This window comes from Callospermophilus lateralis, unplaced genomic scaffold (genome assembly GCF_048772815.1).
Source record: "Callospermophilus lateralis isolate mCalLat2 unplaced genomic scaffold, mCalLat2.hap1 Scaffold_167, whole genome shotgun sequence".
NCBI lineage: Eukaryota > Metazoa > Chordata > Mammalia > Rodentia > Sciuridae > Callospermophilus > Callospermophilus lateralis.
In genome coordinates, this window is record NW_027512751.1 from 2605832 (window position 1) to 2616773 (window position 10942).

The following is a 10942-nucleotide window of genomic DNA, read 5'->3' on the forward strand; positions in this document are numbered from 1 at the left end:
TGACATTTTGAGCAAGAAATTTTATTGTTTATACAGACTGTCCTGGAAAAAATAGGATTTTACAGAATCCCTGACCTCTACCAACTTGATCTCAGTAGCATACCCAATGGTAATGGAAAGGAAAAATATTTCCAAATATTGTCAAATTTTTCCTTCAAAGGGGACAAATTATACTAGGTGGAGAGTCACTGGTACAAAGAATATGTGAGGCCAGAAAAAAAAATAGAGGAATGCTGCTCTATGGAAAACTAAGCAGGGAGATCTGGAGGAATACCTTCTCCCTAAGTGAACAATGAAAATGAAAATGGAAAGGTAAGAACAGGTAGTGAACAAACAGGAGAATATAAGCACTACGAAAGAAAAATAGAAACAAATTGAATGAGTTTAAAGTGAATTACTTAATAATTAATTACTTGTAGAAAAGCAAAGTATCAAATAACTTGGATTAAATGTTTATGATGGTACTTCTCTATATTTTAAGAAATCAAATTTAATATATTTTTAAATATTTTTATTAATCCACTTAAAATAATGAGAATCATAACCATGAACACATGCAATAAGATTATTAAAACTAACTTATTTTTAAAAGTAACCTACTAGTAATAAGAAAAGAGTGATAATTTAACATATTTTGAAATCTCTTTAAATTTCAAGTGATACATCTGGTTGTTTTATATGTGAAAAGTACCAGCTCAAGACATATAAATATATCTTTCTACATTGGGCATGGTTAATAATACCATCTTCTATTATCAAAGGCTTTTAAAAAGAGATAGCTCAAAAGTTTGGTAAAAAGGAGTTTTGAGTCCTAGATAGGGGCAGTAGTTCACAGAGCGTGAACAGTCAGTGCAGTTGAACTCCACGAGAATACTCACTTAGAGCATCCACAGCTAGAATCTCACTGATGTGAGGGAAAAGTCCATGTATTTTATGATTTCTCATCAGTGTTTTCAACAGCTATTGTGGTGTCTTGCTTAATGGAATCATTTTTGTGCATGTCCATAGCACAATACATGGATCTTCTCTCAAGATCATGATCTGGCTACTGCACTAGCTTAGGGTCTGACCATTTGCCACAGGTAAACACCAGTGCAGAATCACTTCCTGAAGAACAGTTGATTAAGTTGCCCTTTTCCTAGTGATGGGTGAGTGACTTCTCTTTACATTCATGTGTTTGCTTCTCTCACTGCCATAATTCTGACATCATTATCATCCTCATGTTTTTAAATACCGCCTTAGCCATCAGGAAATTTCATCAGTGCTACTACCACAAGAGAGTAGATTAACTTTGGGCTCTCAGTCATGGAATTCACTTTATTCACAACATAGCTGCATATGCAGAGAAGCTTAGATCACATAGTGGTGGAAATGGCCAGATGTAAACTTTTGTTCTTAATAGACTTAATCTAATTGAACAAGTCTTCTCATAGCCTGGGGGCTATGTGCCTGGGAGAACCCTTTTCAATTTCTGTCCTAAAGTTCAGGGCTGTCAAAAGTATCTACCATTTGTCCTAGCTAACACTGATGTCACTCCTAACCTCCCTTTCTTCCAGCCTTTAATAAAAAGGGCTTTCAATTGTGAATCCTCTTTTTCATCTTTGAGATGTGTGAGTACCTTCCATTTTTCTCAAGGTCCTAAAAGCCATTCCTTTGAAATGCAGTCATCAAGAAGAAAAGAACCTCTGTCTCCCAGTGTCTGTGGGAGGAGACAATTCTAAGTTGGATAATTACTAGCTACCAGATATTACTTGCCTAATTGCATTTGCAGGGACCAATCTTTACTAATTTTCACTTCTCTGATTCTTTTCCTCCCGCATAATTTTTTCTTCCTTTAAGTTTCCTCTGCACAAATCAGAATGACTCTCCATTCTTTCCCTGGCTTTCAGGAATAAAACCTGTTTTCAGTGTTTTAACTAAAATTCAGCTTTGCTTACTTTTTACATCCTCAACACCACACTCACTACCCCCCTCCCACTCATTATCTACATTGGCTGCTGTTGATTTTTTTCTCTGGCTCCAGAGTGAACCTGTACGTGGTGAAAAATACATTTAAAAGTACAGTATAGATGATAATTGGAAGGCTTTAGAAGGTTAATTTGAAGTTGGTTAAGATGCCTTCATGACAGAGGAAATATTGCGTCATTCAAAGCCTAGTTAATCTTATAAATTGGAAAGGGGTATATATCCCCCAAAGATAAACTTAAAATAACCCTTTTTACTCTAAACTTTTAAAATTTGGATTCATCAGGACTTGGTGCTGCAGAAAGACATATGTATCCAAAAAATGTTCATAAGCCCAAGGTACTTTGGAAAGATATTCTAACAGGACAATGGAAAGATCCTGACTCAGTGATTGTCTGGAGTCGGGGTTTTGTTTGTGTTTCCACAGGGAGAACAGCAACCGATTTGGATTCCAGAAAGACTAACCAAAACGATTTCTACAGATCGAAAAGAAGATGATTTGACTCAAATCCATAACAGCTGATATCCAGAACTCCAGCTTGGCCATTCTTACATCTGCAACAGTGATTAACCAGGATGCTTTTTTCAATATCTATTTTATTATTGCATTTTTCCACATCATAAGGTTCTATTTTTATTTTTTGAGCTCATACAAACCTAGGTTAATGTTTTTCTGATCAGTTTTATTTTTTTGACTATGGAGTTTTAAAACATTGCAATGGCGATTTCACCTAGGTAAAGCTACAAGGCCTTTATTATTGTCTTATGTGTTGTACTCTTGTGTTTTGTGTTGTATGTCTGTGTGTGCATATGTTCATATTTCATATATGAGGAGCGCTCATGAGAAAATGGATCCGAATTATTTTTTTTATTCACGTGATTTGTGCCCAGCCAGAGACTGCGGCATAGTCTTACAATATATTACTGAGCTTAGCAGGCCTCCAACCACCAATCCTCAAGCTAAGAATGATTTAAGATAATGTCTGAAATCTATAGAAGAGATTTCTCTTTCCTGTAGCACATCAACAAATTACCCACCATTGTATTTCGTCTATGTACTAAGGTTATCTTTATTCTATCACTATAAAAATCCAATACTTAGATAATTTTACTCAGATAATAACTTCAATCTGTTATTTTTGGGGTGTAGTCACTCATTTTTGGCTCATAGTAAATTATTTAAATAATTAAATTATTTTCTTATTTCCTTTAAAACAGAGTTCATATTTCATGCAACACTCCCAATCCAAAATTTAAAAGATACCTTAACATAATTCTAAAAAGCAGTAAAACCCTTTCTTTGCCCATTGTGTACCTTTTCAAGCATCCAAATGGGTACCAAACTAATGGCTGCCAGTTGTACCAACAGAATAATTAGGGAATATTATCCACCTCCACATATGCCATCCTAATAGAGCACTGTACTGTCTTAGCATTTCCTCATTTTACTCAATGAAACATATTGTCCGTGCAAACACATTTGAATTCAATTTTATGAATGGTCAGAACAGTACTAATTTTGTCTCTGACTTGATTTTATCTTTAAAATTGCAGCAGTAACTCTACCATTTCCTTTCAAGCGTATAGGAGTGGCTTTCTACTGTGGCTTATCTCTGTTGCTGTTGTTGGGTTACTGGGGATTGAACCCAGGGCCTACCACTTGCTAAGCAAGCATTTCACCACTGAGCTACACCCGAAGCTCTGTTGCTTTTCTCTGAATTCCCTCCTGGTGACTTCTTAGCTTGAAACTACCTTTGTAAACAAAGTCCTATTTTACATGCTTAAAATGACTTCTGTTCTCTTGTGTTAAGACACAATGAAATAATGATTAAAAAGACAATCAAGCATAAGTATACACACAGTGTGTATACATGCATATACAAAGTAGATATACCATATATCATTACTACATGAAACCCACAAAAACATTCATTTATATATGTATACATACACATAGACAAACATAAATTTATAAATATGCACATGTAAATAACTGTGCTTATAAAAATTCTATGTAAAAGCATAAATTCATGATAATGCATTGATATGAATTGTAAAAATTAAAAATCATGGGGCTGGGGATGTGGCTCAAGCGGTAGTGTGCTTGCCTGGCATGGGTTCGGCCCGGGTTTGATCCTCAGCACCACATACAAACAAAGATGTTGTGCCGGCCCGATAACTAAAAAAAAAATTAATATTAAAATTCTCTCTCTCTGCTTCTATTTACCTCTCTCTCTCTAAAAAAAAAAATCACCCTCATAATTATCTTAGTTATTTGGCATTAAAAATCCCCCCAAAATTCAGTAGTAGTAAACATATAATCATGCATGTCTCTCAAAATTTATGCTTCAATTTGAACCTTTGTGTAATTATCTTGTTCACATTAAGCACTTTCAACACCAGATTCTTGCTTTCTTTGGATTTTGACATGACAGAAACAGAAATATTAAATTAAACATAAGGAAGTAAGCTCTCACTTCTGAATATATCATCCACTCTCCTGATTGAAATCTGGATGTCAATGTGATGCAGTTTAATCCCTTTTTGCAGTTTGGGATGGAAACTACTTTTTTCCTTTTCACCTATTCAAATTTTAATAGGACTTTGGAAGCACCGAAGAAGTGATTCATGAGTTTTATGAAGTATTTCAGCAGAGAGATCTGTCACTTTCAAGTTTCTAAACTACAATTTCTTCATTAAAGCAACAATATCTATCTTTATTATATGATATGTCTTCTCTCATTCAAAATGTTAGAAGAAAATTTGCTTAATTGTAAATATATATATATGTTAATGATATGTATGTTACTTATATACATGGGCTTTTTTTTTAATCCCAAAGGATCTATTCTGGGAATAAGAGAAAACAGCTCATATAAAATGCAAATTTTCAGATTTATGAGTATCAGAATTTAAGTAAATTGGAAATGCTCTTTAGTGGAATATAACAGATGTGTACTTTAGATTCTCAAGCTGATATATCAATCTGAAAGATTTGCAGTCAGCTGCAGAAATCTCAGATTAACTAACATCTTTAAGAATGTATTCACAGCCAGAAAGAAAGTCCAATCTGTGTTTCTACAGAGCTTTTGGATGGGAAAATCTCTTCAACTTTTTATTTTGAAAATTTTAATAAAAAGGTGGAAAATTTGTAGAGTGAGCATGCATATATGTATTCTCTAGTTGAACACAAAATTTTTACATTGTTCTGTACATACTTTTTTAACTACATAACATTAGTTCTGGTATACCTTCTGAAAATGTATAATAATTTTCTGCAAAACATTTCAACATGTCAGAATAAAAAATACAATCTCATATATAATTCATAAAGCATATATAACATCTATAAAATTAAATTTAAAATAATTTCTTATACCAATTTTTTTTCTTCTGAGATATTGGACTGAGAGGAAAGAAACTTGACAGAATCTGCACATTCTTTTTAAATAAGAGACTTACAGGGGGTTAGTTATAGGGTTTTCTACTCTCATTTATAAGCTTGGAACAACACGAATACTTTGGGCTGGTCGACATTGTGAGGTGAGAGTCTTTGACTTAATCTTTTTTTTTTTTTTTAGTTTTTTTTTAAATGTTGATGGACCTTTATTTGATTCACTTATTTATATGTGGTGCTGAGAATCAAACCCAGTGCCTCACCCATGCTACACAAGCTCTCTACCACTGAGCTACAACCCCAACCCCTTTGTCTTAATCTTGATGAGCAGGTTACTAGTCCTAAACAGTGAGATGTTTCAGTCATTTTACAAATTATATGTCTTTCTTTATCATCTTCCCAAATTTTGACTTAAAACAGAAATTTTAAATTTCAATGAGGCTTTATTTATTCTTTTACCAGTTTAGGATTTTTATATCCTAAGAAAACTTACCTTATACCAATTTGGAAAGAAACAACCTCCTCCTCTAGGATGTTTTGTTATTTTACTTTTATGTTTCTGTATAAATTCAATAATTTTATTTGTTGTACAAGATAAATACTGAGGTTAATTTTTCTGTATGTGTATACCTTGTTCTCACACGGCTTGTCAAAAGGAATATCATTAGCCTGGTGAATTCTTTTTATAAATCAATGTGTTATTGTATTAATTTTCTAGGGCTACCATAACAAATTACTGCAACTTAGGTGGCTTAAACACCATAAAATATTGAAAATTCCAATAGTTTTCTGACATGGATGTGTGTGTCTCTTTCTTCCCATAGAAGACAGAAGCCATCTGTTTGTAGCATTTCCAATTGTATGAAGTGAATGCATGTTCGTTCTAGTCTGAGGTTAGAGAGGAGTGTCTTTCCTCTACTTGCAAACAGAAATTCAATACCCTATCTCTACAAATTCACTTTTTCCTTTTTCTCATCTTAAGTTTTATTTTATGCAAATTTATTTTTTATATTGTTATTTAAACACAATTAACATGTTTTTATCTTTCAAAATACAAAATTTTCAATTTTGTAAATTAGAAAATGAGGTTAATACATGTTAAATAACCTGATTAGGGTCACAGAATATGATATCATAATAGCATCCATGCATCACCATCAGAGCTTCTAATCTAAGTACTCTGATATCCATCCTCTTCTTTAATAATAGACACATATGATTTGGCTTAATGCATCAGAAAATTGAACACAAATATTGTTGCACAATGTACAAAACATTTACATTTATGGCATGGAGAGAGATTTTATTTTATTTTTTGAGGCAAAATAAAATCTTTTAGTCATAATAATAATATCAAGTGCATAATATTTAAGCTGAGTTTGGTGATTATTAACTAGTATTTATCAGTTGAGCTTGCTATGTACTTTGTACTCATTGATTCTTCACAAATATGCCAGGGTCTCAAGATTTAAATAATTTTTTAAAAGTCCATGCAGTCAGAAATATTAATTACCAAACTTTATAGGAGACAAAAAATATGTAAAGATGATGGCATTTCCTTGCAGTCACATAATTTGCCTATTGTAGATACAAAATTTTATATGTAGATTTATTTAGATCCAGAATCCATGTATTTGAGTACTGTGTTTTATTCATTATATATTTTATAAGAAATATATTGTAAAAAATATTTCTGATATGGGAGTCTAAAAATAACTGTATGCTTGGTAATTTTTTCACTATACCCACATATAAACAACAATATTAGGAATTTATGTTCATCCAGCAGCATGCTTTTCTTTTCTTTAAAAAATGTTTTCAAATGAATGTCAACCTTTTCATATAACTTCAATACTGAGACATAATGATTGTGCATGGTATGTGTGATTTTTTGTTGTTGTTATACATAAAGAAATATCACACATTCTAAGTCTTAGATAATCACAGAAACTTGTTCACTGACAACTCAAAGATCCATACCCAATATTAGCCATAAATAATTCACAGCTCTTTATTTCTATTGGGAAACAGGAATTCACGTTGAGAAATACTGTGTGAATCATACCACTATTTCAGGTTTCGCTAAGGACAGTTTTAATGTTATTGTATTTTTAATATCTTTTTTAATTAGCTAATTAATTTATCTTTTATGTGTATTGAGGATGAAACCCAGTGCCTCACACATGTTAGACAAGCACTCTACAACTGACCTACAACCACAGCCCCAAATTGTTTCATCTTAAAATGACACAAGGAAATTATTTATTTTCCAGCACAAACAATGACATGTTAATGCAGTCATTCATATAATAAACATATCTAATTCATAAACAATAGATGTATGCATCCAGGTATGGAGGTGCATGCCTGTAATCCCAGTGGCCCAGGAGGCTGAGGCAGGAGGATCAAATTCAAAGTCAGCCTTAGAAAAAAGCGAGGTGCTAAGCAACTCACTGAGACCTTGTCTCTAAATTAAAAAAAAAAATAGGGCAAGGAATGTGACTCAGTGGCTGAGTGTCCCTGAATTTAATCTCTGGTAACCCCTGCAAAAGTACAAATTCAGACTAAAAAAAGTAGGTAAAGCTGACATAACAATAAACGCTTGCATAGCCTACTACATTTTTTTCATAATTAATTAAGTCCTATATCTCATTTTCCATTAGACTCTTTATAAGATCTTGTGATTTTTGGCCTAAGATTTCCAAAGTGGAGATAAGTCACATATGAATTTAAAATTGAGTCATTCATTCATTTAAATAAACATTATTGAATGCCTTAATACCTAGATTATCTTTTCTGCACTAAGGGTATAGTTGATTCCAACCAAATTATAATTTATCAAGCTTCACCGTCATCACTCTTTGCTGCTTTGTGATTTTAGTATTTACTAGTTCCAAATCCACCATGGATGCATATCTAAGATTTCAAAACTTAGTTCAAAAAGTACATATGTCAATATTAGATAAAATCTTTATATATTATAATATATAGTGAATATCTTATGTAAGATAATGTTCTAAAATGAAGCATACAAACAAAATTTGCTTTACAATTTATTAAAATATGTCATGTTGTAGTTGAAATCCAACAAAATCTATAAGATGTACCTTTGAAAATGCAGTCTACTAAGAATAGTGTGTAGGACTTCTTTTACCTAGTTATCTTATTATGATAGTCACTTTTATATGTTAATTGATTGGACATGGTGCCCTGGTCTTTGGTTAAATACTAGTTTCTGAATTTTGAAGATAGATCATCATTTATGTTAACTGATGTTAATTTCAGAAAATCATTCTTGTAATGGGAGGTCTTCATTCAACCATTCAGTGTTGCAATCTGTTCTGTGGTCATAGCACATTATCTAAGATCTATCTCGCCCTACTTCTAAAATTAATTTTAAAGTATTTCAAAACATACAATAAAAAATACAAACTGCCAATCTAGATGTCTATACACATGGAAAACATATTCTTATATAGCAATCTAGGTTGGCAGTTAATTTTTCCACTGTATTTTTATAAGGTATTAAAATATTACATATTTTGAGATAAATCCAACAAATAATATGCAAGACTTTTGTAATAAAAGTATGAAAATTCTTGAGAAATTTTAAAATAAATAAATATATGAAAATATATATCATGTAGATAGTTGGGAATGATAAAATTTTGAAAATCTTCCATATTTTAGCTATGCATTAAAAATGGTGCAGGATCAAATGAAGAAAAATGTAGATCCCCTGAAAGCTGAATAATAAATAAACCTTGCCTCTGAATCACTGCCCTTTTACATTGGTATTCATTATTATCCCTTCAAGAGATGAGTTTATTTTTCTACCTCTTGAGTATAGGTAGGTATATGATTTTTGGAAATATGTAAATACAATGCAAGCTGAGACTTGGAAAGAGCTAAATTTTTGAGGATTATCACTGAACCACATGAAACCCTAAGATCATAATGAATCAATCCTAGTTAGGCTGCAGAAGTATTAAGAGGATATGAGGAAGAGAAATAAAGTATCCCAGCTTTATTCAGCTTTCTGATGACTAGGAATGTGAATGAGGTCATTTCTGATTATCCATCGAAACTATGGCATTATTTATAGAAAGTCTGGGTACAAGGGAAGTGAGAGAACCCAAGCTTAAAATATTTATTATTCACCCCAAAGAATCTTGAAGTGAGAGAAATTCATTATTTTAAGTCATTAATATTACAGAAGTGTTATGTCATAAAAGCTATGTATTGTAATAGATTTCAAAATGCAAAAGATATAAAGAGAAATTTTGATTCATTAGTACCTTAAATAATCCTTCCTTTTGTTATATATTAACAAACCAAAGAAACATGGAAGGTTTCTGGATGAAGCTCAAGTTGGGTGATTATGAAATTAGATTGAAAATAATCATCCTCAAAATCTTCATTGTGACCAATCATAAAGCTGACTAGAAACAGGTAAAGCAGGTGAAATGTTGAAAATAATCAGGTTTGGGTATCTTTCAATACAGTACAATATAACAAGAGAAGAAACAAAGCATGTACAACAAAGTGATTATAATATTGAAGCATATAATCAGATCTGTGCAAAAACTGGGGCATTGTGGACAATGAAGTAAGATAAAAGATCATAGGTTTGTTGGATTATTGATACCAGAAGAATTCAATAGTGTTTGAGTTGTGTTTCAGAAAGAAATGAGGTAGAATATTTGAATTAGTGTCCTTGGAAGTGGGAATCTTAAGTTACTAATGGGTTGTAGCTATAAATAATTTGAAGGTCTATGGTTTTATCAATCATGATGTTAAAATAAAGTACACAATTATTAAATGAGAAAAAAATACACAAAATAAGTGGCCAGATGATTGGAATGATAATCTTTAAAGGTATAGAAATAACAAGATTTCTAAGCATGAACAAAAATGGGAATTCACACAGTTTTTGTAGAGCTACAAATTAGAAACTCAACCAAATTATAAAGCAATTAGCCAACGTTTATTATAAAGATATGACACCCTATTGACTTGTAATGTTCTTCTAGGAATAGATGATAATATAAATTTTACCCCTATATGTAAGTTATAGTATGTACACAATTTTCACCATAAAAAGAAAGGCACAAAAGCTATATTAGGGAGCTGGTGTTGTAGCTCAGTGGTAGAGTACTTGTCTTGCCTGTGTGAGGCCCTGGGTTTGATTCTCAGCACCACATAAAAAAAATAAATAAAAATAAAGATAGTGTGTTCATCTACAACTGAAAAAAAAAGTTTTTTAAAGTGTTATACAATAAAATATTCAACAAAAATACCAGTGATCCAGAAGCTACTATTTTTATGTAATTAGAAATTTTTACTATTTTATTGTGGGAGACCAACCTTACAAGTGACTGAGTCACACTCCCAGGCTGGGTGCTGAGGGGCTCAGTCACAGAAATGTGGCAGAGCTATCCCCACCCTTCTTGGGTTTGATAATCTGTGTCTTGTTCATAGGTGTGTCTTGCTACAGCCCCAGGGGAGAAGCTATGCTCACCTGTTCCTTTGTAATATAACCCCTTGCCCTGTTTATGATAGAATCTTCCATGGAAATGC